General features: G+C 46.7%; 1 protein-coding gene across 1 annotated transcript in view; it reads left to right on the top strand.

The window, feature by feature from the left end:
- AGBL4 (AGBL carboxypeptidase 4) overlaps window positions 1-27,789 on the top strand; it is a 1,406,543-nt gene that overhangs the window by 1,370,738 nt on the left and 8,016 nt on the right. The window lies entirely within an intron of this gene.

Genomic DNA, 27,789 nt, shown 5'->3' on the forward strand with positions numbered 1-27,789 from the left:
ATGAGGCTCAGTCTGTGGTCAGGATGTGAGACTGAGCACAAGACCCAGTGTGTGACAAGGTGAGGTATTTGGAGACAACATATGCCAGCATGGACTTCCCTGGCGGCTCAGATGGTGAAGAGCCTGTCTGCAATGTGGGAGACCTGGGTTCGATCCCTGGGTTGGGAAGATCCCCTGGAGAAGGAAATGGCAACCCATTCCAGTATTCTTGCCTGGAGAATTCCTTGGATGGAGGGCCCTGGTGGCCTGTGGTCCGCAGAGTCGGACGCGACTGAGCGATGAACACACAACCCCATGTAAGCACTCCTTAATCCTGATGTTGAGGAAACAGTAACAGGTTTGGGTTCTTCTCATGGAAAGTAAAGACTGAAAAGTGCCATGATTTTTTTTTTCCTTTTTTTTCAATGTGATCACAGACAAGTGACGCTCCATCTCGGTGCCTCAGTCTCCCTGCTATTGCCCACCTTGTGCCTGGTTGTGCAATTCAGATGTCAGAGGGTAGAAGAAATGGTTTTGAAATCTAGTCTGCCCTGTACTCAAGGAAGGGATGGCTCTTGGTGAAGGGGAAGAGAGGGAGCATAGGGAGAAGCTGGAGGCACCCTGCCCTTCAGGACAGAAATCTGCCATCAGTTAGGGGCAGGGCTAGAGGAGGCACTAGGCTGGCACAGAGGCCCCTAGGGGACCCAAACCAGCTCATTGCCCATCCTGTGTCTGCATGGATGTGCAGAGTAACCTGGCTCCACTAAGAGGTGCTGGTAGTAACCCACTGACCTGAACCGGAGGCTGGCCTCTCCCCTCCCTGCCTCATCTCTGCCTCTCTCTGCCTGGCTGGCAGGGACCACAGGCTGAGGCTCATTGCTGTTGTCTGAGGTTGAAGTGCCCTCTCCTGGCCCCCAGGGTGCATGGCTGCCTTGAAAAGTCTGGCTTCATCCTGCAGAGGTTGGGAGGTTGCCAAGTCCTTTGTCTGAGCCAGGATCTGAGCTCTGGGGGCCTGAACCACCTTAGGGGGGCAGAGAAGGGAGGGGCAGTCCACTCACCTCTCCAGGTTTCCCTCCTGTGTGGTCATCCCCCTTCCAGACTATTTCTTCCCACTTCCCCCACATCCGATCCCCCACTTTCTTCTTGTCTGTAGGTCTGCAGGACCCTGTCCCTTATACACATACACGCTCACTCACACATGTGTCTAGCATGCCCTCGCTCAACTCCACCTGCTGTCTTCTCCTTCCCCCAGCCTCCCATCTCCCCCTCTCCTCCACTCATCCTTTCTCTCTCCTTCTTTTTCCTTAGCTCCTTTCCTCTCTTAAGTGGAAATGTTTTGCACCAAAATCTACACTGGACTCTAGTGTCGTCCATTTACACTATCCTGCGCAGGTGTGCACAACCCTGACCCCTTAACTGACCTGATGATGAAGATTAAAGGAGCCGGTGTTGGATGGGGGCGGGAAGAAACTACGGGTGGCCTCAGCCCTGCCTCCCCTTCCCAACTCCAGGTAGCCCCCTGTGTCTGTCTGTTCTTCCTCTCTCCTCTCCCCACTGGCCCTCCCTCCCTCTTCCTCTTCCCCCTCTTCTCACACTTCAGTACAGATTCAGATTCAAATACCATTTACTGAGCTCTTTGGAAAAGTGGGGACTTGACCTTCACCTTGAAGGAAATGTCTTTCAAGGATCACCATCTGCGTTTTCCCCAAATGAGCAGAGCAGATTTTCTGACAAAGTGTGCGATCTGGGCCTGTGAGCTGAACTAAGGGACAAGCAGAGCATGTAAGGCTGTTAGGAGAGTCCCTCTTCCCAAAGTGTCCTGGGTTGTGGGGAGGAGTCATCTCCTGAGGCCCCACATGACGCCCTGGTGTGTATGTCTGTGGGTCACTTACTCTAATGTGCCTGCTCATTTATTTACCATGTGTGCTAATTGCAGCAAAAGCCCAGGCCACACTAAAGCCACACGGAGCATTTCCCAGCACTGAGCTCTTCAGGAAACCTCTCACCCTGGGACCGATGTTGGCAGAACTGGCCTGTGGCCTCTTAAGCCTTCCTTCAGCAGATGCAGGCACGGTGTCAGGAGGTTCCCACTCATGGCATCCCCTGGGGTGACCTGAGGGCACAGTCCCAGGTGGCAGCTATCTGAGGGCTAGCTGGCTGCCGCACCAATACAGGCTGGGCCTTCCACACCTCCCTCGGGGAAAGTCTTGTCTCTCAACACAGCTATGCAGATACCGGGACAGCCAACTAGTCCAGGCTTGGGCAAGGGCCAGGACTGGACGTATTTGAGCCACTGTGGTTCAGTGGTTAGGAGCCCAGGGTTCTGCAATCATACCAATCCGGTTTTAAACCTTAGCCCTGCCATTTCTGAGCCCTGCACAACTTTGGGCAAGTTGCTTCATCTCTCTGGACCCCAGACCCCTTGTCCACCAAATAGAGATAATGATACAAACTTCCCAGGGTTTTTGTGAGGTTAAATGAGAATGTAAGTGCTTAACACCCTGACTGTCTCCTAGTAAGGTATGGTAGCTATTATTACACATTACAGTTCTGTGTGATCACTTCATGGGGATCTGCTGAGTAGGTGGTCAGGAGGCCAGCTGGTTGAGGACCAGGCTTCTTGCCTGGATGGAAAACCATCCGCACCCCCACAGAGATGTGCAGCCAGACAACTAGGTATAAAGCAAAGAGAAGTCCTCTTTCGAGTTCTCTCTGAGAAAACTGAGGCTGTGGTCTGCCCTACTTACATGCATTAAGGGCAGGCTCAGAAATCCCAAGTTCACTTCCCTTTGGCTAAGCATTTTAGTAATGTTTGCAAGCGACCTTCTCTGGGATTCTAGACATGCACCGCATTTAAAAGACTGAAGATAATCTGAGTCGTGGAAGTTGGGAAGCTTTTGAGAGACAAAAATTATTTACTGATTGCCAGCCACTTGCCAGGCATTGTGCTAAGGGCCTTGTTAGCGTATTCAATTCCCACAGCAGCCTTATGAAAGAGGCACCATTTCTGTGCTGCACATAAGAAAAATGTTGGCTCAAGATATGAGCATACTTGAGGTCACACAGCTCACAAAGGCAGGTTCTGAACCCAGAGCCCTGTGACTGCATAGCGCCTGCTCTGCTCCTGTGCTCACAACCAGACTAGGTGAGATTTCTTTGCCTCATCCCATCCTCCCCAGAGCTCTGAGCCCCCGCTTCTCCTTGTGGAGGCAGAGGGCCGCCAGGCCTTGGCAGAGCAGACCCCTCTCTCCTAATTATGCTGATTCATGCCGTTCCTCTTCTCTGGTTTTCTTCTGAGCGACCGAGAGTTTTCCCTTGGCCTAAACTCCTCCATACCTCCTCACCAGAAGGTGACTGTGGAGGAAAGTTACTGGGCTCTGCTGAAAGTCATTTTTAGATTCTGGAGCAGGACAAACAGGAACAATGACTTCACATGTGCATGACTAATTCAAAGCACTTTAATCTTGAAAATGTCAAACTTTATGGTCAGTGGCTGTTCCTCAGTGAGCAGTAGCACTGTGAAAATTAAAATAGCAGGATGGCAGGGCACGGAGCCTGGGTGCCTTTGTAAGGGCAAACAATCTCCAAAGGTGATGATGGCTGGAGCCGCGGGACAGCTTTGAAGTACAAACTGAAAATACAACGTCATCCAGTGACTGACCATCTAAGATTAAGATGTTCCAGGCAAATGGCACACATTAGCGGGCATCTTTACTGCAACCCTGAAAGACAGGCATTATGGTCCCTGTTTGGAGCAAGAGGTGGGGGAGGAGATTGACGCTCAGGGCAAAATCAGGAGATCTGCCCAAGGTCATGCATTTGGCAGGTGCCTCTGCAGATTCTTAGGCTCAAAACTGTCAGTTTCAAAAGTCTGCTCTGTTGCTGCCGCATCAGTTGCCTTTTGCCTTCATGGATTTAAGGCAACGTGAACTCATCCACGTTGGATCCACCAATGATCTAAGAGAAATTTGGAACAAGTAATTAGCATCTTACTTCATATAACCTTAGATCTGTGATGAGAAACAAAACCTTAGAAAAAGTCCATTGGATTCTGACTTCTTGGAAGTCAGGAGCCAGGCTGGAAACTAGACTACTAGAATATTACTATGTGACTGAGAGAGTTTGTTTTCCCTCTCTGGGCTTTCTTTTTTTTTTTATTGAAAATATTTTTTTTTATTTTTTATTTTTTCAGTGGGTTTTGTCATACATTGACATGAATCAGCAATAGATTTACACGTATTCCCCATCCCGATCCCCCCTCCCACCTCCCTCTGCACCCGATTCCTCTGGGTCTTCCCAGTGCACCAGGCTCGAGCACTTATCTCATGCATCCCACCTGGGCTGGTGACCTGTTTCACCATAAATAATATACATGCTGTTCTTTCGCAACATCCCACCCTCACCTTCTCCCACAGCGTTCAAAAGTCTGTTCTGTACTTCTGTGTCTCTTTTTCTGTTTTGCATATAGGGTTGTCGTTACCATCTTTCTAAATTCCATATATATGTGTTAGTATGCTGTAATGTTCTTTATCTTTCTGGCTTACTTCACTCTGTATAAGGGGCTCCAGTTTCATCCATCTCATTAGAACTGGTTCAAATGAATTCTTTTTAACGGCTGAGTAATATTCCATGGTGTATATGTACCACAGCTTCCTTATCCATTCATCTGCTGATGGGCATCTAGGTTGCTTCCATGTCCTGGCTATTATAAACAGTGCTGCAATGAACATTGGGGTGCACGTGTCTCTTTCAGATCTGGTTTCCTCAGTGTGTATGCCCAGAAGTGGGATTGCTGGGTCATATGGCAGTTCTATTTCCAGTTTTTTAAGAAATCTCCACACTGTTCTCCATAGCGGCTGTACTAGTTTGCATTCCCACCAACAGTGTAAGAGGGTTCTCTGGGCTTTCATTTTCTCATTTGTAAAAGCATTAGAAGGATTCATGCAAAATCAAATATTTACCAAGTACCACTTTATACCAGGTCCTGTGCTGGCCATTGAGTATTAAAGAGGAATAAGACATTGCTTATTCCTTCATGGGACCAGTTGAACCAGGGAGTCTCTAATATCCTTCCCTATTTGGGCATTCTGTAAACTCAAGTTCAGTCATAAGGTCAAAGTTCTTTGACCCTATACAGTGGATCTACTAGAACCTAGACCAAGGGTTTGGAGCCATACCACAGTGGGCCCAGGGTCAACACGTATGTAGAGACCCCTGTGTCCAGTAGACAGGCAAGTGAGTGCATAGAAAACAAAAGGGCCCAGGAACTGACCATTCCTTTGTTGAATTGTTTACTAATTTGTTTATGGAAGTGTTTCTGAGCACTGCTTCTGTGTCAGGCCTCATACTGGGTGCCTGGAGACACAGAAATGGGTCAGAGGAAGTCCCTATATTCCAGGATGGTATGTGCAATCTGACGAATTAGTTGATGTGCAGATGCTATAATTAATGGACATTCTGGGATCAGGCCTGAGACCCAACACCACATGTGTTCAGGAGTTGGGAATGTCTGGAGCTTCAAGTGCCAGGAAGGACTATGAGCAGAGCACTCTCCCTTGTCCCACTGATGTTGGGTGTATCTGGGTGACCAGCTTTGGTGAATGGGAGGCTAATAGAAATGACCCAGATGGAGGTCTCCAGTGTGCCAGTGAAGTTTGGCTCGGCATTGGCCATTCTAGTGACCCACAAGGGAAGGAGATGCCACAGGGAGACACTGCCACCTCAGTCTGGCCCCAGAATGAACACTGCAGACCTACCTGCAGCTGAGCCAGCCTGGAGCCCTACCTTCTGGCTGAGTTTATCCTACATCAGTCAAGCCAGTCATGTGTAGACTTGGGAGAGAGAACATGGGGAAAAAATGGATGTTGTTTAAAAGAAAAAAGATACAGCTATTGGAGACAGGGATGAGAAGAGGGGTGAGGTCCTTGTTTTATGTGCTCTCCTGAGAACTACAGATGCTAGTCATTCTGAATGAGAGGTGATGACATTATCAGATTTGCAGGATTCTCGACCCATAGAGAGAGACAGCCACCACAAGACCCACTGGAGCTGGAGGCCAATAGTCTTCCCAGCTGAGCTTTCCATCAGGTCACCCTGGGAGTACCACAGCATCTTCTGTGCTCCCAGCTGTGGAGCAAAGTATACCATGGAGATTCCCACCAGGGTACTGATACCACCACTCACGCACAGCCTCATAAGTCATGGAGCAGCCGAGGACTGCTCTGGGGCCAGTAACCTCCAGCAAAAGGCAGTCTCTCCTTTCTTCCTTCAACCTGCAAACAGATATCATCATTTACTCTGTGTCACAGCATGAAAGATTGGGAAGCACTGACTTAGCATGCGGGGACCAAGCCCTCCCCGCCCTGCCAAGGCGTGCTGTCTGCTCTGATCTGTTTCCCACCCCACAAGGTCTGATTCCTTCAGGCCCCAGACATGTCTCCCTTCTCTCGGATGGCGGGCAGAGAGCAGAGATCCAGTGTTGCACCTTTGCATCCATAACTGTCTGAGGACTTTTTTATTACCCTGTCGAGACAAAGAGCAATGGGCTGCATTTAAATTCAAGACCCAGCCGACTGCAGTGCTGCATCTGAATCCTTCACAGCTTCAGAGCTAGCCTCTGCTCTAGCTCTGCCAGCTGCCCCCAGGTTGTCTATACTGGGTGTCTCCACTGGGCCCCCTGTCCCCACCTTCTCTGTCTTCCATCCAGTGCTGAGCATCAAATGTACTTAGATGCCAGAAGAAAAGACAGAGATGGTGAGGTGTGGGTCCAGACTGCCTTGGAGCTCAGGAATGTCTGAGAGTAAAGAGGGATAAAGTAGGTGGAGACACCTTTCTGGAGGTGATGGGCCTTGATAACAAGATTTAGCAAGGTGCTGTAGCTCACAATTTACAAGGCTCTCACATACAGACAGGGTCTCATTGAATCATCACAACAACCCTCTGAAGGAAGAACAATTATTCTCATTTTCTGGTTTAGATAACAAAGGCTCAGCCAGGTAAAATAACTTGACAGAAGTGCATTACCAGTAAGTGATTGTAAAGTCAGTCAAGGGAACCAATAGGATGTGTGCCTATGTAGAGAGAAATTTATTTTAAGGAATTGGCTCATGTGATTATGGAGGCTGGCAAGTCCAAAATCTGCAGAGTGGGCTAGCAGGCTGGAGACCCTGGGAAAAACCAGTGTTGCAGTTCAAGTCTGAAGGCTGTCCACTGCAGAATTCATTCTTTCTCATGGGATCCTTCAACTGATTTTATGAGGCCCACCAACATTAGGGAGAGTAATCTGCTTTACTCAAGGTTCACCTATTTAAGTGATAATCTAATTCAAATTGTCCTCACATGAACACCCAGGATGATGTTTGAACACTTATCTGGGCATTGTGTCCCAGACAAGTTGATATATAAAATTAGCCATCACTGTGGTAGGACTTGGGTCTGACCCCAGGTCTGTTGGCTTCAGATTCTAAACTTGACTATATCAGAGCATCCAAGCAGATCTTTTCTGAACTTCAAAGCAGAATTTGAAAGAGTAGTATTTAGTTCACTTTAAAAAATATTGAGGGTCTTCACTGTGTCTAGTTCTGTTGATGCTGAGATTCGAAACAAAATAGCATCTGCCTCCAACAGTCCAATGAAGGAATTTACAGTCTAGCAGTGAAACAGTGAAGGTGTTCTGGGGAGTAGATTATCCTGAATAAAGGCTGAGGTGGTAGAACTAAGCATGTTAAGACATTGGCCTGTCTTGACTGGAGAGTTCATTCAAAGGAGACTTAGGAACTGAAGTTAGAAAAGTCCTTTGGGACCAGGTCAGAGAAAGCCTTGAATACCCGAGTACTAATATGAGGTTTTAGTTTAAAGGCTATAAGGAGCCAGAGAAGGTTCTTGAGTAATAGAGTTGCATGAAGAAATCACTGTGTTAACAGGTAGAGTGGGTAGTGTATATAGGAGGAGATAGAGAAGGGGAGTCAGGTCATTTTACCCTAGATGAGTGAGAATGTCTTCTTGGTATGATTTTGGGAGCCTTGTGAAATCCATGCTTCATTCTCCAATCAAGAAAGAAAATGTCCAGCAAGGACCGAGAATCTCTGCCACCAACTGACTTATCAGTGAAGTTTCAGAATTAGGGAAAGGACTTGGCTGGGTGTCAGGCACTGCCTTAGGAATTTTCCATAATCTCAAAACAGCCATGTGAAGAAGACAGGGCAGAGATTATTGCTCTCATGTGGCTGATGAGGACACTGAAGGTCAGAAAGATGAAGTAACCTTCCCAAGGTCACAGCAGATAGATGTGGGTGTCAGAGTCTGGACCAGCACTATCTGATCCACAGCTTGTACTCTTAACCCCTCACTAATCAGCAACAGAGGCTGAGACTGTGAGGGTCCCTGGTGCTTGAGTGTTGTAGAGACAAGAGAGGAGTGAATGGAGGAACAGAGAAAAAACAAAGAGTTGAGGAAACAGAGAGCATTTTTTGACTCTAATGCCTCACTAAGGCCTGACTTGCAAGTAGATGCTGGAAATAGAGACCCAGTCATATCTGGAAAGACAGAGTGTCAGATGACAGAAATCTCAGAAGAGATGGTGATCCTTTGCTGAAAGAATTAATCCCCAGCTAGAAGATCAGTTCCACGCACAGTCCAGACAGTGTTTCTGGAGGCCCTGGGGAGAAAGGTCATTTCTTACTGGGAGCAAGCCCTCTGCTGCACTTTCCTCACTTCAGCTGTCCAGTCCTCCCAGAGTTAACCCTCTGGTGCTGCAGTGAGGCCAGCCCCAGGAGAGGGCAGTGATTTCCTGGTTTGCTCCATCTGTAACCATTGTCTTACCTGGTGGGAGGCATCATCTGCAGTAATTAGGCTTCATTAAAATGCTGCTTAATAACATCTTGCCTGGGCCAGACACATGATGGGATTGGCCTAGTCACTGTAAATGTTAGTGTTCTTTGTAGTTGTTTACACACAGCTAACACTCCTGCAGGGCCCAAAGGGGAGGAGACAGCGGAGGCTGTGGAAATGCCCCCGCCCCAGGGAACCAGATGCAAGGAGATGGAAATAGAGTCTGAGCATGGAGGACTTTGTAGGCAAGCTGAGCTCTAACTTACAGATGGTGCATCACCAACTGGTGGCCCATCACTGATTCCTTCCTGCAGATGGTAGATTTGGCCAGGAGGAGGTTTTGTGCCCGGTGAATTGTTCGGTGGTTGGTTTAATGTTGAAGTTTGAAGGTCTTGGAGCATGGCTTTCACTGTCCAATTTGACACCATGCCCCCTATTGTTTCACACCTGTCATTGCACATATTTATATTATAAGCCCAGGGTCTGAAGACCTTTGAGCTTGTGACCCTTGCGTACCTGATGGGTAAGAGGTGAGGCTGTAAAAAGAACAAGTGAATAGGCAGGGGATGTGTATAAACAGAAACATAGACATAGAAAGCCACAGAGAAATTGCTGGGATCAATTAAGGTATTGCTGGGGCCTGACTGTATGAAGAGGACCCCAGAGGTAAAGATGTATGGATCTCCCAGGGGGCCCCACATCATCTTGTGTAGTTGGAATGTGAGTGTAGGGTAGGGAGTGGGAGACATGGGTCAAGAGAAAGCTGCAGAGAAGGTGGCAGGAAACAGAACCCAGAGGAGGGCCTTGAATATCATGTTTAACAGGCTTGGACCTGATCTAAAGAAAGTATAAAAGTAAAGTCACTCAGTCGTGTCTGACTCTTCGCCATCCCATGGACTGTAGCCCACCAGGCTCCTCCATCTATGGGATTTTCCAGGCAAGAATACTGGAGTGGGTTGCCATTTCTGGAACCCATTAAAAAGCAGTTTAATTTAGAGAGAGACAGGGTCATATCTGCATCTTAGAAATGTCACTCTGGCAACAATGATGAGAATGGACTGGACAGCAGCAAGGAGAGACCAGTTTCAGTCACCTTGAGACACAACCCTGAGGCCTGAACCAGGGCAGAGGCAAACACGAAAACCATTTCTGAGGTGGACGCCATGGGAGGCCCATTGATTTCCTTCTTGGGGAAGACAGCAGTACTCCTGGCTGACTGGAGCCCTGGCTCCTGGGCCCATTGAGTTTACAGGAGAAAGTACACAAATGGAGGAATACAGACCTCACACCTAACTTTCTAAAGAGAAACCTAGGCACATGGGAAGACCAACATTCAGTAAAAGAAGAGAAAGAAAAACCCTGGTTTGAGTCTCCTAATCTCTGTTCTCTTGGATCTCACCATAGCAGCCAAACTTGACAAATTTTAATCAGAACTCACAGCTAAGCCTGATTTACAGAGCAGAACAGTAGGTTTCCCAATGAACAGCGACCTTCCCAAAGCTACTGGTGGTCGAACATTTTTTGATGATATCTTTTCTACATTTAGGAAATGTATTTCTTTTTCTTTGTACCTGTATCACTGCTGTCCGTTCATCTGTATGTCACCTTTCATGTTCACCTCTCTTTCTCACTCATCCTCTTGTTGTTTGACAGTTTCTTTGTGTGTTACTTCTCTCTGTATCTCTCCCTCTCTGTGTTTCCCTTTTGTTTTCATTTTCTCTCTCTCTCTCTCTCTTTCTCAGCCCCTTCTCCCTCCATCCCTCTCTTACCCTATTCTGTCTCTTTCTTTCTATCCCCAGTTCTGATTAGACAAATGACTCGGGGATGCGGCCAGTCTCTGCCCAGTGGCTAAGCTAATTGATGGCTGCTGTAGAATTGCCTAAACGAGGAACTCTTGTCATTAGCAAGAGATGGGTTGCCTTGGCCTGCAACTAGGAAACCTTTGAAATCCTGCATCTAAATTGCCATTCTTTTGACTGCTACTAGTGATGCTAATTAGCTGTGTTAATTGGATGTTTTGATATTTGAAGAGCAAAGCAATCCAACTCCTTCCTCCAGAAAGCCAAAATTATTAATGAACTTGGCAGCAGCCTTGGCTGTCTTTCCACAGAGGGCACAGCCAAAGATTTTGGTGCAGAGGAAAGGGTTGTTCCGAGGAAGTCTTGCTATTTCCTAGGGAGAGGGCGAGGCTGGGAAGCTGGCCATGGAGCTTCCTAGTGGTGAAATCCTACAGTGGAACAGGAGAGCCTCAAATCTGGAGACCAGAGACCAACATAAGGGATTTGCCTCTGCTCTGTCATTACCTGCCATGAGACAGGGCAGCCATGCTTGAAGTTTTGCATCTCAATGCCTAGGACAGTGCCTACACAGTTAGCTGCTAACAGATGTGATTGAGTGAATAACTAACATGAGCACTGGATTTGGGAGTCATCAGATTTGAATCTCAGTTAAATCACTTTCTAGCTTGATCATTTAAGCAAAAGTAAATTCACCTCTCTGGCTCTCAGATTTCCCTCCAACCACATAATAGTGAAAGTTCTGATAAATATAATTCTCTCTAACTTGCTGTATTTTCATCTCAACAAAAATGGTAGCCAGTACCTGCTGCCTAACCTACCTCACGATCTGGCCGAGATTATAACACAATGTACTTAAAACTAAGTAAAAGATAGATACAGAATTCTGTGTGTATGCAGAGAACAGAGCAACTAAGCAACTAATTCAGCCTCAAGGGATCTGGGAAGACTTCCTTGATAGGACAGATTTTGAGCTGTAGGGTACAAGCGTGATTAAACATTCACCAAGAGACAAAGCAAGAGTGGGAAGAAGAGGAAGACATTCCACAAGGGTCAGAGAGCCCAGAGCCGTGCATGAGCCCCTCACTGCTCTAAAATAAGAGGCCGTCATGATCTCTTAGAGTACTTTTTAAGGGAGAAAACTGTAATCCTGGGCAGGAACAAGATCTAGGAAGGGAACGATTTTGAGTGTGGAGGAAAACTGACATCTCACCATTCAGAGGAATTTTCTCCAGGAAACCAAGCCTACAGTCTAGTTAATTGGCTTTTGGGATGTTTTCAAAACCCATAAGGAAAGGCATTGCTCAGCCAGATTGATCATGACTTCCAAAGACCCAATACAAAGATTAATGTGTGATTACTGCATCTTAAAAGTGTTGCCAGACCAAACTGGGGTCCATTTGCCCGCTGCAGAGCAAAGCCAATCTAATGACACTGGGTTGTGGTGAAGGAAAGTACAGTGTTTATTGCAGGCACCAAGCAAGGAGAACATGTGGCAAAAGACCCAAACTCCCCTGACAGGTTTCAGAGAAGGGTATTTAAAGGCAAATTTGGGGGTGAGGGTTGTAGGTTGCATGGTCAGCTCATGGACTTTCAGTGGTTGGTAGTGAGGTCACAAAGTGATGTTTCAGTAATGTTAATCATCAACCTTTTGGTTCCAACCAGTCTTTGTACTTGAGTTCAACAGGTAGTCAGCATCCTCCACCTGGGTTGGCAGTGAGGGGTAAGGGGGTGTCTTAGTTCCTACAGAGCAACTCAAAGATGTGCATTGGATTGTTATATATATCCCGTAAGGAGGAACTAGAACTCTTTTATCACCAATCTATTGCTCAAGCTAATATTACTTGTCTTGCTTGACTATTTTACCTTTGTTTCTGCATTACCTCGCTTGTGTTATTAGTAACTGCTTGAGTCTGCTCTTCGAAACTCAGGGAAGACCTAGAAGACTAAAATCTTTTTCTAAAAACAAGAAACAGGGAATATGGTGGGGTTTTTATACCCATAGCAACACTTTCAGTTTCAAAAGTGTTGATAGAGCTAATCTAATCTAATCTGCCCTTTTGACAGAAGAAGAAAGAGTCAGGTAGAGAGAGAGAGAAAGGAAAAAATGAAGCTTTCTTAAGACCATAATATTTTGAATTATTTCCACTTTACAAATGTGATACTCCTGTGCATACCTCTATTTTGGTACTTTCACTTCATATTGAAGGATCATCAGAAGTTGATCAGGTAGAGAATTTTAGAAGAGCATCTCTCATGCAAAGACATGAATGATAACGGAGCCTTGGAAATGACTAGCATTAAAGTGTGGCCAGGGCACAGAGTGGGTATGGGGAAGAGGCTGGACAGGTAGGCAGGCATCAGATTATAAAAGGTTGCTGTTCCAGATAGAGATTGGAAATTAATACTGAACGCAAAGAGAAGCCTTCTTCAGGTTCTAAAAACAAAGGACTGCACAATATAAGGATGTTGCATCATCTCTCTATGATGTTCCTTTGCATAATGTCTGGTAGACTATGAACTCTCAAAGGGGGCTAGTCCTGTCTGATTGATCTCTGTATCTGCCAGGAACATAGTAGGTGTTCATAGTTTCTGGTTGAATAAAATTGAGGTGGATCCAGAATGGTTAAATGACTCATACAACATCACTGAGAAAGACTGAAGGCGGGAAGAGAAGGGGACAACAGAGGATGAGATGGTTGGATGGCATCACCAACTCAATGGACAATGAGTTAGAGCAAGCTCCAGGAGTTGGTGATGGACAGGGAGGCCTGGCATGCTGCAGTCCATGGGGTTGCAAAGAATTGGACATAACTGAGTAACTGAACTGGACATAACTGAGCAACTGAATTGAAGAACATCACTGTGAAACCTGGTGGAAAAGATGGGCCTTTCCTCAGGCCAGAGCTTCTGCAGGTGTCTTACTAACTCATACATCCCTGGGTACCAAGTCTCAGCTGATTCATGGTTTCTGGATTTGAATGCGTCTGTGTGACATCATCTAGGAGCAGGGCTAATTACCCCCCAGATCTTCTTCTATAATACAGAATCCTTTCCCTCAGAAAGCCCAGGGACATCTGTGACCAACCTCAAGAAGCTCACTTGCCTTGGATGACCTCCCAAGACCCACTGATGTCCCATTCCAGAGGTACTCTCCTGGGGAACCCATTGCCATTATCAAATATTTAAGGATCACCTACCACAGTCTAAGGCCTGGGGAAGAGGAAGATGAATCAGACATGGTGGCTGTGCTCAAGGACTAGTCTGAACTTAAACACCTTAAGACATAGACACAACTGGGTGTCTCTCTGTATCCGTGGTACTCAGCATTTAGTCAAGGAGTTGACTGAATGATTGACTGAAGGAACTTGAGAAGACAGAAAAAAAGATACCCATGTATATTTTATGTCATCCATGTATATCTTACATCATATGGTAGAAAGCTATAGGTATTATAAAAGAGGAATGGAGTTCAGAGGAGAAGAAAGTACTTCCAGGAACAAGGTTCTAAAATTTTGTGAAGGATGTGGTGGGGTCTAGGCTAAGCTTTGAAAGATGATCAGGAAGGAGACTAAGATGGAGTGCAAACATGAGCAAAGACACAGGCTTCAGAGATGATTATTTAACAAGTGTCCATTCAGCATTAGCTGTGTGCCAGGTACTGTGAGAGCAATGAGGGTACTAAACTGCTCTCCCAGAATTTGTCATCCCAAAAAAGAAAGTGGCAGGCCAATGCATGTGTGGGTGTCTGTGTGTCTCTGTGTGTGTTGGTGTAGACTGGGAAAGGACAGGGGCACAGGATAAAGGGGAGGATCCAGAGGTTTGGCTGGATCAAGAGAATTCAGAGGATCTAAACTTTCAGATCACGTTAGGCCTTTATTCTCCACCAGCATAAAAGGTGTTTGATGTGGAAGGAAAGGAAACTGGCACTGACTGAGCTCCTGCTCCACACCAGTGAAAAGTGCTTTGCGTACAATATTCTTATTTAATCTTCTAAACCACTTTGAGGTAGGTCTGTGTATCCCCGTTTTACAAATGAGGAGGCCAAGTTTCAGTGACTGGTTAGCAGTGGGATCTTTGTGGCTCCAGAGTCCTTGATTTTCTTTTTTATGCAGCACCATGCTGATCAGACAGCATGCTCATTCTGTACCCTCTCCTTGAGCCTTGGTTGATTGGGGCTTGAGGGAGTGCATGTGTGTGTTTGTGTATATGTTTGTGTACACGTGCGTGTGCTTATGCATGCATGTGCTTGCTCATATTTTCCTGCAGACAGGTACCAACTGTGGACAAGGGAGACTCTGATTACTTCCGTCCAATTAATGCTCTGTTCATTCTTGCTGTCTCCTTATTATTAGAATTAATTGCTGTTGATTACTCTGTGTAGAAGAGAAAGGACAGTCATCAGCAATTCTACTTGAGGGATAAAAACATTGTAATGGAAAATAAAACTGGTTCCTGAGGACTTGGATTAAGAAATTCTCTCTGGTGGAGAAAGATTAGACATGCTTTGACCAAGATCAATGTTCTATGACCCTATCTGGGTTGGAGGACAACATGCCCCTGTTCTGGTCAGAGGAAACAGATAAAAGCAAGTGAGGAAATACATTTATTTGGAAAATTGTTTGTGTATAAAAAAGTCTATGTGACTTTGTAAGTCTCTTCCTCTTCTGTAAGTTTAGGACATTTGATGAGGTAAACTCTAAGGTCTTGTAGTAGCAGAATTCCTTTGGTTGCAAGTGACAAAAAACCCAGCTCAAACTGACTTAAGTAAAAAGGGAAATTACTTAGCTTACAAAATTTTAAGATCTGAAGGAATATTGGTCTTAGCAGTGCCTGGATCAAGAGACTCAAGCAAGGTCATCTTGGTGTCAAGCTGCCACCTGAGCACTGGCTCCATTCTCTTATAGGCTCTCTTCCCTCTGGAAGCAAAATGTCCTCTCCTGGTGGCTAGCCCACCCTCTCTGCATTAAAGGCGATTCTTTCTCTCACAAGCCCCAGAACTGAGTCTCATTGGGCTTATGCCATGACTAACCAATCACTGTGGCCAGAGGAAGTCAGTGCCCTGCTGGCCAGGAAAGGGGCAACTCTATCCCCAGAGAGAGTCTAGGCAATCAACTCTTCCTGAGCCCTGGGGACTGAGCCTGGGGTTCAATAGGGGAAAACGGGGCATCGTGAAAGGGGACGAGACTAAAAGCAGGAAACCAAACAAGGCAGGTGTCCACTATTGGTACCTTCCTGCTCAGGCATTTTATGATTCTCTAACCACCAGTGTGGCTCAGTCAGTAAAGAATCTGCCTACAATGCAGGAGACCTGGGTTCGATCCCTGGGTTGGGATGATCTTTGGGTTGAGAAGGCAATGGCAACCCACTCCAGTATACTTGCCTGGAGAACTCCATGGACAGAGAAACCTAGTGGGTTACAATCCATGGGGTCACAAAGAGTCGGACACGACTGAGTGACTAGCACTTTCACTTCAACCACTGGTACACTGTCAAGTTCAACCCGAAAAGTAGGAAGGTCAGTGAAGTTCAGGGAGAACTTGAAGTCAGGAGGTATGGTTAAATTAAAAAGAGAATAAAATCTTTTTAAAAATTCAGAAATAATTGAGTCAATTGTTCTTGCATTTTTTTTTTTTAATTCTTAAATATTTATTTGACTGTGCTGGGTCTTAGTTGTGGGACGCGGATCTTCAGTCTTCTTTGTGGCCTGTGGGGTCCTTAGTTGCATCATGCAAACTCTTAGTTGTAGCATGTAAGATCTAGTTCCCTGACCAGAGATGGAACCTGGGCCCCCTGCACTGGGAGTGTGGAGTCTTAGCCACTGGACCACCAGGAAAGTCCCGAATAAAGTTTTTTTGAGCATCTGCTTAATGTCAGGGTCCATATAGGGTACCCTCATATTCACTGTGTCATTCAATTTTCACAAGACTGTAGTTAGTAGCCATTGTCATTCCCACCTTACAGAAAAGGAAACTGCGAATTAGGGAGCGGATCACTTGTCCAAGGCTTATTGATGTATTCATTTACTTATTCTTCCTACAAACATTTCTTTGGTGGGGTTATATGAGGCTGTGGGGAAACAAGGATATGGAAGATACAGGCTCTGCCATCTCTCATGGGGAAGAAACACAAACAGCAGTGGAGATTGTGGGTGCAGTGGGTTCAGTCCTGGGCTGGAGGGTGCACGGCCATGCTCCCTTCTGTCCCGTCCAGGCACAGGTCCAAGGTTTCTTGCCCCTCATAGGTGGGACATTTTTCTTAGACTCTATGGTTCTACAGGAGCCTGTGTTCCTGGAGGCCCAGTAGGACTCAGTTGGCTTCACCCTTCAGCTGTAACTAACTAGTTATCAAAGGAACCTGGCCCCTCTACCTCAGGATCACCTGCATGGAACTAGAGGGTCGTCGTTTCTTCCACAAAACCTCTTCATCTCTGCATCCAGGCTATCACTGGTGATATCCAAGGCCATCTTCTTCTCTTCGCCAGATGGTCCCTCTTCCAGGATCCCTGCTTCTGGGCTTTTCCTCCTTTGCTAGAGTGACAGAAGATCAAGGACACTTTCCCTTCTGGAGTCTGTGATGTTTGCTTTCAGATTTGCTACCACCAATGCCCATAGCTCAGCATTTCTCTTCTCACAACCACATTTTCCATCAGTCACCAGGAAGCAGCCTCCATTTCCCTTCCTAGTGAAGTCTTGAGATAACCTTGGCTCAGGAAGAGGGAGTGGCCAGACTTCCCTCCAGATTTCTACCATCAGCAGCAAAATGTGAATTGAACACCTATTGTGTCCCACCTTCTGCTGGGCACTGAGGAAATTGTGGCAAACAAAAGCAGGCAGCTTTTGCAATTGTGGGGCTTGATGGTCTGCAGAGGAGACAGTGTCATAGACGCAGAGAGAGTGGCCACTGTGCGTGGACCATGAGGAGCGCCAGCAGGCCCAGGGGCTGTGTGACCATGGCACTGGCCTGGCCAGGAGGCCAGGAGAGGCTCTCTGGAGGAAGTGGCAGCTGAGCTGAGGGCTAAAGAATTGGTAGGAGTTACCTAGAGCCAGTGAGGCAGAAGGTCTGCCATGAACAGGGTGTGAAGTGGTACATGACTGGTCTAAGAAATCCTCTCGCCCGATGGAGAGATGAGAGCATGCGCTAGAGCATGACTTGTTGTCTTATTGTTACTAAAACAGAGTAGGACTGAGTGAGATGTGTAACGAGCATGTTTGATAGCCTGACACTGAGCAGATCCTGGTTAGCATTTGTCAGAGGGAGGGAGGCAGCCAGGCAGACCAACATGCCAGCTGGCCCAACGGAGGTGTGGGAGAGTGAGAGCAGAAAAGTTCCAGAGAAAATACATTTTCTCCCAAAGATTGGATAAATGTGTTAGTCTCATGGGACATTTAAACCTAGCTTGTTCCCCATCTTGTGAGTCAGAAAACTTCAGCTTTGCCTGACATGAAACCAAGACATCCCCCCACAGAGCAGTAGATACCAGGAAATGACAGAAACCACACATTCCAATGGAGCCTCATTATAAGAATCAGAGAAGTCGCCTAGCACAAATGTGCAGCAAAATTAAATTAGGTCAGAAGGGTGCCAAGAAAGCTACTCTGGGGAGCACAGAGCCCCTGGCTTCTAGGAGTCACATTCAGACAACTTGTCCAGGAGTAATAGGGACACCTCTAACCTGGTGAGCTAGCTTTGACCCCTTTCCTAATCTAGCATTCTGCAAGCACCCTACATTCAACCCCCAAATCACATCAGTTTTGCTTTACAAATATTTCTAATTCTATTCTGCAGTATGCAAACTCTTAGTTGAGGCATGTGGGATCTAGTTCCCCAACCAGATCTGGGCCCCCTGCGTTGACAGCGTTAGTCACTGGACTACCAGGGAAACCCCCAAACATAGAAGTTTTAAAATAATTTTTTCATCTCTCTGTCCCTCTGTCTCTCTGTCCTTCTTTTGCTCCTTCCTTAATCTTGTCTTTTTGGTTTGTTTGTCTTCTCCCTGCCTCTGTTAATAGGTCTAACTTTTGTTAAATGACTCTGTAAACAAAGTTGAACCTGACACACCCTTGTCCTTAAAGAGCTCATGCTTTGTTGGCAATGACAGGTCCATAAATAATGATAATTTTAAAAGCTGCTACATGGCAGCCTTGTGCTGAGTGCTTTGGGTATATAATTTCTAATCAGTACAGTTGTACTGTGAGGTAGGTCATTTCAGAGATGAGAAAACTGAGGCTCAGAGAAGGTAAGTAACTTGCCCAAGCATCCAAGATTAAAACCAATGCTTTGAGATCCTAAAACCCACATTTAATGGTATCACAGGACACAGTGTCAAGAGACAAGGCTTAGGCCAGTTTATGGAGAGCTGGGAATGCCAGATTTCAGGGTTTAGATCTTGTACAGGAATCAGCTTAGGGGTGTAAGTCAGGTAGTGATGAGGTTACAACTGTGAGAATGTCACTCTCCATGAAAATGGGGAGAAACAGAAGGCAAGAAGACCAACTAGGAGGCTGAAGCGATTGTTCAGATAAGAAATAAGGGTCTGAACTACAGAAAGAGTGGTGGCAGGTGTACAACACATTTAAGAAGTCAGCTAAGCAGCACAGGGTCCGGTGCAAGTACTCCCTGCCCTTGAGAGGTCACAGATAATGCAAATAAAAAGGGTCCTGGAGTTAGACGTATCTGGGTCCAAATCCTACAAATCCACTTGCTGCTTATGTGGGAGGTGCTGGGCAACTTTGAGTGATGCTGAGTGTCACATGGGTGGGTTGAGCACCCAGCACAGAGCCAGGGTTCCACTTCTGACACTGACAGAGTCTTCATCCTCAGCTCTTGCCAATAAGATGAACCCAGGGAGCATGCAAACCCCACCCCCCCCAAACAAGGTCCAGATACCAAACCCTGGAACCTAGAGATATAAATGTTACCTTATGTAGAAAGAGGACTTCTGCAGATGTCATTGTTAAGGATCTTGGGGTGGGAGATGGTCCTGGGTTATCTGGGTGGGCCCTATATGCAATCACATATATCTTTTTAAGAGGAAGGCAGAGGGAGATGTGATCATAGAGACTGGAGTGATGTGGTCACAAGCTAAGGAATGCCGGCAGCCACCAGAGGCCAGGAGAGGCCAGAACTGTTTCTCCCATAGAGCCTCAAAAGGGAGTGTGGACATATTAACACCTTGACTTTTCAAAAAAAAACAAAAACAAAAAACTACACCTTGACTTTGGCCCACTGAAATGGATTTTAGTCTCCTGGCCTCCAAACTGTGAGACACTGAATTTCTTTTGTTTTAAGCTACTAAGTATGTGGTGCTTTGTTACAGTGGCAATTGGAAGCACATATATACAGCCTCACAGCTATTCCCAACATCCAGAGTCCTTTAGTGACCTGGACACCTCTCCACCATTTATACCTGTGCCCTCTTCTCTGAAGTGAGCCTCTCAGAATATACCCTACCCTTTTGAGCTGCACCTCACTTATCAAAGAGGAGGTCTTCCTTCCCGTCCATCAGTCTTTCCCTTTCTTCTCTCGGTCCTTCTCTGCCTCTCTTTCTCTGTTCCTGCCTGTACTTTTCAGTCTTGCTGCATCTCATTTACTGTCTTCACCTCTTAAGCTTGCTTTTCTCCTTTTGTCTCTTTCTATCTCATCCTCTGCCTTCCTCCCTTTCCCTCCCTCTCTCACCCTCCCTGTCTACAGCTGCATCTCTCTCACACTCTCTCTCTCTCTGTTTGATTCACTCTGTCATCTACTTCCCAGGTTTCTCTCTCTCTCTGCCCCTCAGTCCTTTCTCTCGTTTTCAAGTTTGACTTTCTCTCTCCCCTCTGATGAGCTTTCTCTCCTCACTTATCTTTCTGCTCCACCCTGACCCATTTGTCTCTGTACCTTCCTGTCTGTTTGCATCTTTCTCTGTCTCTTCCTCCCCTCCGCTGTATCTCCCTTGTTTTTTTCTGCCAACCTCCTTACCTCAGGAGGTGCCTCAGGAGTTGGCTGTGATTGGAGTGGACTCTGCAATTACATCTGCAGCCTCCACACTGCACCTGAGAGACAGATTCATCTGTTTAGTCGTGCACCTGTCCGACGCCGTGGGAGGATGGGTGAGGGAGGCAGACACAAAAGATCCTTCATATCACATTGTTCTTCTGGCTTTACCTAGAGGCTCCTGGACAGTTGCCTCTTCACATTCCAGCAGTGTTGTCAGCCTTACCAAAGAGGGATCACTTTTCCTTGGCCTACTCCTCTGCAGAATTAATCAGTCCCCTTAATGACGATCATCTGTTGCTGGCGTGGGTGGGAGTGTGAACAGAGAAAGTATTCTAGGTGGGGGTTTCCCAGCAGGGAGCAGGTAGGAGTTAAATTTTCATATTTGGAGGCTGGATGATGGCAAAGAAAGGCCTTCTTGAGGACAGGGACTGTGTCTGTTTTTCTTGTCACTGTATTATAGGTTCTAGAATTTTGTCTGGCACGTAGAAGGCATTTAATGAATATCAGAGTAAATGAATGGAGGAGTGAATGAATGAGCTTCAGTCCTCTTTGTGCTAGTATCTGATGAGCCTCAATGGACATGTTCCTTCTGATTTTTCATCTGCAAAATGGGGATAGCAATCAGATCCTGCAGCACACAACTGTGGGGAGAAAAGAAGCAAAATACGGTATCTGTTGAGTACAACTTGTCCTTAGCTCCCTGCAGAGCAGGGCGGGGAGGCTACAAGTGCTCACTGGTGGTTCTGGAAGTGCTGCAGGGAGAGAGAAGTATGGAGGCAGCTTCAGAAATGAGGGTCTGGGAAGGAGCAGGCCAGGGAAGGTCACAGGTCAGGTGGGTGGGTGTGAGAGGCGTCCCCTCTGGCTTTGCCATGGGAGGTGGGAGGACCTTCAATCAGCCAGGAAACTGCCACATGACAAGAAGGAGATGTTCCTGAATCCTACCAGGGAGAACCCATGCCCAAGGTTGACTGTTATCCCCAACGGTGGGATTGAGCTGGACTTAGCAGGAGCCCAGTTAGGAAGTGACTGGTCAGAGGTCCTGTTCAGACAAGGAAGGTCACTCATCCTCCATGCTGTCCAGCTCCCCCACCTCCTCCAAGCCCACTGAAGCCCCACTTCATCAAAGAGGACTTCTCTGACCACTCTGCTTTCTGCTCTGATCTGCCACCTTTCTCCCAGCATCCCCTTGCCCTTTGCTTATCTTTACTTCATGGCACTCAACACTCTCTGGCATCTTGATAACGTATGAATGTACTAGATTCACAGTTTGTCCCCAGTACCTAGAGTGTAAGTTTGATGAAGACAGGGATCTTGGTCAGTTTTGTTTGCTGTGCCAAGCAGCTAAAACTCACCTGGCAAAGAGTAGGTAGGTTCTCGATAAATATTTGTTGAGTGAAAGAACGAGGATGGGATTTTTAAAAAGCTTATGGTGCTGATAATTTTGCTTGAATGTATTTTGTTAACCCTGGAAAGAACTTGAGAGATACAGTATACATGTTACCCACAGCAAAGTTAAGCCCAGAGAAAGGAAATGACTGAGATCCCATGACAAGTTACTGGTTGAAACCAGATTGGTCTCTTGATTCCCATTTATGGGCTCATTCAATGCTCCAGATCCAAGGCCCTAAGACATGAGGACAGAGGGTCCTTCAGTCACTGCCATTCTCCCAGGGACCTTGAAGATGCCTTCTGAGAGCCAGGAGTGAGAGGGCAGAGAGTGAGCAGTAGGGGACAGACCACGCAGTCAGCAAGCATTCGTGGCGTGAGTAGTCCCAAAGAGCTGATGGTTCAGAAACCATTTCCATTATCTGACCTTTTTGTATTGCTGACTCAGGATTGGGGTTCCCAATGTCTCATAAGCATCTTGAAGTCAGGCTGAACTCCTAACCTCTCCCCTGAGTCTTTTTCTTCCCTCAGTTTTTCATATTCCAGAGCCCAGCATCGCCACCTACCCAGCTACCACCCTTCATTCCATCTTCTCTTTCAGGCTCCACGTCCAGTCTGTCAGCAGGTCCTGCTAGTTCCTCCCCCCAGGACATATCTTCCATCTCTACTGTCTTTGTCCTGTTCCAGGGTCCCCTCTTGCCCTTGGACCATCACTGTAGTCACCTGGCTGATGTGCTTGCTCCCACTCTTGCTTTCTTATTTTTTAGCAAAACAATGACCTTTTAAAATTATACATCGGATCATCTCATTTTCCTGCCTAAAATTCTTCATTCACTTAGACTCTTCCCATTCACTTAGAAAATCCAGATTCCTTCAGGTGACCCAGAATAAGGTGCCACAGTATCTAGCCCCTGCCTGCCTCTTCACACCAGCCCTCTTTCAACTCCTCTTTCCCACCCAAGGACTGTTCCCACCCACCCTTCCTCCTTCATAGATGCTTACCCACTGCCCACTCTCAGTTTGCAGAGGCCTGCCCATACCCCCTCTCTAAGGCAGCACCCACATTGCCCTCAATTATAGATTCCAAGCGTTTTCTTCCTAGCACTATTAAAATCACAATTATGTATTTATTTAGGATTTTTAAAATTCTTTTGTTACTGTTTCTGCTTATAGATTTAAGAGCTGTTGTCTTGGTTTGTTGTTTTTTGTTTGTTTTTAAGCAAAGTATATCCCATGCCTTCTAGAGAAGTTGAATATACTAGATGGTCAACAACTGTGTATTGAGTGAACAGATGATGGATAAAACCATAGATACACTCTGGTTTTTATTGCCAACAGAATAGAAATTAAATTCCATAATTTGACATTCAGTGCCTTCACTAATCTGTCGCCAGCCTATCCATTGCAGCCCCACCTCCCCTCTACACTTTAGCTCCTTGGGCCTATGGGCCCTTCTCTGACTTATTTCTAACACAGAATCATGGACCACAGCCACACTCCCCACTTGTACTGATGCTCATTTATCTCTTCCTCCCCATTTCAGATTTGTCTTTGTCCTTCAAATCTTTGTTATAGCCTACTTCCTTGAAGCCTTTCACAGTTCCTCCACTTGGAATTAAATCTGCCATATGCCCACGGAATTTGTGTTTGAATTTATGACCACACTCATGAAAGGAGAAAACATGCATGGTGTTAAAAAGACACTCAGGTTCATATGCCGCTTCTGTCACTTTCTAGCCACGAGACTCTGGGTCAATTATGCAAACTCTCCTTTTTTCAGTTTCCTATAAAACATGTGTCAAATTATGCTTTGGCCTTGCAGGGATGTGGTGGGGATTGTCAATAGTAAATAACTACACTGTACGGTGCACAGGGTGTGCTAGAAAAAAAATGGCAATTGCTTTTGTGAAGGTGACAATGCAACAGCTTGTTTGGTAATGTAGTTATTTGGGATATGTTAGCATCATCTTCTTGTTGTTGTTCAGTCACTAAGTCATGTCCGACTCTTTGCCACCCCATGAACCGCAGCATGCCAGGCTTCCCTGTCCTTCACTATCTCCTGGAGTTTGTTCAGACTCATGTCCATTGAATCAGTGATATCATCTAGCCATCTCATCCTCTGCCACCCACTTCTCCTCTTGCCCTCAATCTTTCCCAGCACCAGAGTCTGCCTCTTCTAGACTGTGTCTAATTCTTCGTTATCTAACCTAGTCTCAGCCCTTCTTCATAGCAATACACACATGGGAGGAACCCCCAAAATTAAAATGAATGAATAAACAAATGAATAAATGAGTGAATGTGAATAAGCCAACCCTCATTACTTGTTAAAGGGTCCCACCATGTACTGGAGCTATTGACACCCACCCTTTACTTTAAAGTCACCTAGTCAGTCTGAGTTTTGGACAACTCCAGCCAACTCCTGTTTCTCTGATTCGAGGGTCCTGATTCCCCCTACTGTCTGCTTCTGCCCTTGGCTAGAAACCCATCAGGAGCAACAGAAGACTCTCAGGAGAATGACATTTTGAACTTATAGGCCGTTCTGAGGTTTTTGTTGGCAGTGAAGAGTTGGGAGTTTTCACCCCCTTTTTTTTCTCTCTTAATTCTGCAATATATTGGAGAAGGTTCCAGCCAAGAGAGTTATTGCTTTCTCCTTGCCTGGATCTTAAATCTTTGTTCAAAGACAGCCTGTTTTAATTGAAAATGTTCAATCAATCTCTTCCCTCCTCCCACCCACGTCCCATTTCTTGGCTCCAGCAGGGCCAGTGCAGTAAATAACCTGGAGCGAGGCTCTCAGGGCTTAGGGAATATGTAATAGTGTTGGAAAGAAAAAGGGTTGTCTCAGACAATTTCCACCTTTAAAACACTGTCTTTTAAACAGAGCTTGTCTGAAATGATCAACACCTCACAGTGGGGCATTTGACTGCAATAGCCCAACTCCTCTGCCTTGTAGAGCTCGGGAGAGTTGACCTACAGGGAGATCTCCTAGGGTTGCTCCTGGGCTGAGTGAGTCTGGCTGTCACTGCAGGCCTGGAGGAAGAGTTCAGGCTTCCCTCTGGCCACATTCATGCACTTACTTAGTCAGCATCCATGGGTTGGTTGCTTATCTCATCACCACAATCCTGCAAGGCGGGCGTTGTTATTCATGTTTTACGGGTGAGGAAAGAAGGTTCAGGGAGATGGGAGAACTTCTGCAAGGTCACACGGTGTTCTTGCTCTCCTCTGCTGCAGAACGAATTTCCCCAAAGTTAATGTTTAAAACCATAATTATTCTCTCTTGTTTTCTGTGGGTCAGAAATTTAGGAAGGGTTGGGCTGAGTGGGTCTGGCTTGGCATCTTTGATGCAGTAGCAGTGAGATGCTGGCTGGAGCTGGAGCGGCAGAGTGCTGGAGGGACTGTGGGCTGGCCAGGAGTCCCTCTCTGAAGTAGCCTTTCCCCAAAGTCTCAGGGCCTCTTGCCTGCAGACCCTCTGTGAGCTGGTTTCAGGATTCCTCACAGCAGGATGGCCTCGGGCAGTCAGACTGCTTGCCCAGAGGTTCAGAACCCCAGCTGGGGCATTCCAGCAGGCAAGGTGAGAGTCAGCCCTGCTTTTCTGACCTCTCAACAGAAGTCCCACAGTGTCACTCTTGCCATTCCTTAGGTAGCAAGTAAGTTATAAGCCCACCCGGATTCAAAGAGAGAGGATACAGACTCCGCCTCTCGGTGGAAGGAGTGTCAAGGTCACATCACGGGATGGCAGGTCAGATGGAAGACATTGTGCAGACATCTTTGGAAAGTACCATCGGCCACACACAGCATGTGGCCAAGCCAGGATTCGAACGAGATGCATTTGATTCCAAAACTTCTGCTGCAGCCTTTCAGCCTGGTCCACGGGGACCTCTCCCTCCCTCTGCGCCCCTGTAGCTCTTACTGTCAACACACACAATGGTTATTCAGTTTCTTCAAGCCAACTAGAGCCTGACTGAACTGAGGCAGCCAGCCACCTCTGCAGGCCCTGGCAGTGAGACTGCCTCTGGGGTCTGCTGGTCAGAAAGCCCAGGCCCAACACCAGCTTGTGAACTTTTTAAACAAGGGGACAGAGAAGGGCGGTCACAAGCAGAGGAAGAAAGCAGGTGGCAGCCGAGAACACAGCAAACCTGCAGCACATCTCACTGTCGTAAACAACTCATCTGGTGTTATCCCTTCTCCCACCAGGCACTGGCCTGGGATGCCTCAGGCCTTGATAGAAAGGTGCCTTCCAGTTGGGCAACAGCCCAGAGTGGCAGAAAGTTCACGGTCCTGGAATCAGAAAGTCCCAGATTGGAGTCTCAAGTCTACCACTGGCAGTTTTTTAGCTTTGGACAGGTTTCTCAACTTCCAAAAGCAAAAGGGAGATAGGAATGCCTTCCTTCCTGGGTTGTTTGAAATGACGTGTTAGTAAAGGGTCAGCGTAGTACCAGGTACATAGCAAGGCAGCGTAGTACCAGGTACATAGCAAGTGCTCCATAAATGCAGCTGTTCATGGTGTTCATGTCCAGGGCCATGTCCGAACCCAGCCTGGAGACACCTCGAAGTGAGGGGTGAGAACTTGCTTGACTGTTTCACATATGCTGGCCCAGTTCCATGACCCCGGATGGAGTAGTGGCCGAGATGTTCCCAGTGAAGTGACAACTAAACGGAGATGTCTGGAGGCTGAGAAGGTGTGTTGGCCCTGTAAGGCCCGTGGGCAAAGGGGAGAGTGGCCTGGGAAGATGGAGTGGAATGGGCAAAGGCCTGGAGGTGAAAGAAGCTCAGTATCACTGGAATGTAAAGGCTGAGGGGTGGAAGGCAGGAGGCAGCAAGCACAAAGCTGAGACCCAATTACAAAGGACCCAGTAAATCAAGTTCCAAATTTGAATTTTAAAAGTGACTGGGAGCCACTAAAAGGTTTTTCTCAGTTGGATGACATGGGCAGATCTGTGCTTTAGAACAACTACCCTTTCACCCCATCCCACCAGCAACTTTATAGAAAATGGAGCAAAAGCAGGCAGCCTTGTGGCTGGGAGGCCATTAGGACAGGATGACAGCAATTCAAGGAAAAGATGATGCTGGCCTTTTCTAGGAAGACAGCAGGGGCCTGGGGAAAAGTGGACCAACTGAAGACAAAGATGTTCCCCTGGGTAAGAGTTGGTGATGGTTTGGATGTTCAGAGTTGGGGGACATGAGATAAAAGATAAGTGCTTTGAATGAAGTCAGTTCAGAAGCCACAGGAGCAGAGGGCAAGAGCACCACTCATAGACCTGGGAGAAGAGCATTGTGCCTTACTAAAGAGACATCACCTAACTGAAAAACTGACGGTTACAAATTAGCTGAAGAAAAGTGAGGCAGAGGAAATCGCTCATGTGAAGGTCCAGAGATGTGAACTATAATGCACAGAGCCTATGTCCCATGTTGTCGAATAGATGACTGTTGTGCAAGTTTATACTAAAGTGTTACTGGTCAATATGGAATTGACCCTTTCCCCTTCCCTGGGGAGCCTGTATTTAACAGGTCACAAGTACTTACCCTAAGGATTCATTATTGGTAGACTTCAAGGCGGACCAGGGATACTATTTAGGGTGATAAGTAAGGTTTTATCATTGTCCCCAAGGTTACCAAGGTAGATGACTAATCCCTGAAGGTCAAGCAGGCGCCCTGGTCTCTATACAACAAAAGGTCTCTTGCCCTTGGGTCTTGCTTATCTGCCTCCCCCTGAGCCACCTGATTGGCAGACCATGGAAGCCCAGTGATTCCCAAAAGGATGCAGTAGGTTCTAAAATCTCTGAACACAGGCTTCAGAATAAGACTCCTTCCAGGCTCTATGACC

This window comes from Cervus elaphus, chromosome 20, assembly GCF_910594005.1.
Source record: "Cervus elaphus chromosome 20, mCerEla1.1, whole genome shotgun sequence".
Taxonomy (NCBI): Eukaryota; Metazoa; Chordata; class Mammalia; order Artiodactyla; family Cervidae; genus Cervus; species Cervus elaphus.